General features: G+C 47.6%; 1 protein-coding gene across 2 annotated transcripts in view; it reads right to left on the bottom strand.

The window, feature by feature from the left end:
- Positions 1–286, bottom strand: part of LOC122089817 (metal tolerance protein C2-like) — a 14,516-nt gene that overhangs the window by 5,771 nt on the left and 8,459 nt on the right. The window lies entirely within an intron of this gene.

Raw genomic sequence — 286 nt, 5'->3', positions numbered from 1 at the left:
TCTCTCTCTCTCTCTCTCTCTCTCTCTCTCTCTCTCTCTCTCTCTTGTTCTGATTGCTAGCAATACCTTAGGACAGGGAGGGTGTCCGATTGAAGGGAGTCGGGAAAAATAGGAGGCGGTGAGATGCGGGCTGAGCTTGTTTGAGGGTTTTTTTTTTTTGGTTCAGAAGAGGCGGTGGGTTGCTGTAGAGGGATCGAAGATGACAGGGAGGGGTTTGTGTTGCTGCGGAAGATGAGATTTTTTTTTTTGGAACTCAGTTCTCAGCAGAAGCTAGAAGAACTGAATG

The sequence above is a fragment of the Macadamia integrifolia genome, chromosome 9 (genome assembly GCF_013358625.1).
Source record: "Macadamia integrifolia cultivar HAES 741 chromosome 9, SCU_Mint_v3, whole genome shotgun sequence".
Classification (NCBI taxonomy): domain Eukaryota; kingdom Viridiplantae; phylum Streptophyta; class Magnoliopsida; order Proteales; family Proteaceae; genus Macadamia; species Macadamia integrifolia.
This window is presented reverse-complemented; position numbering and strand designations above follow the sequence as displayed.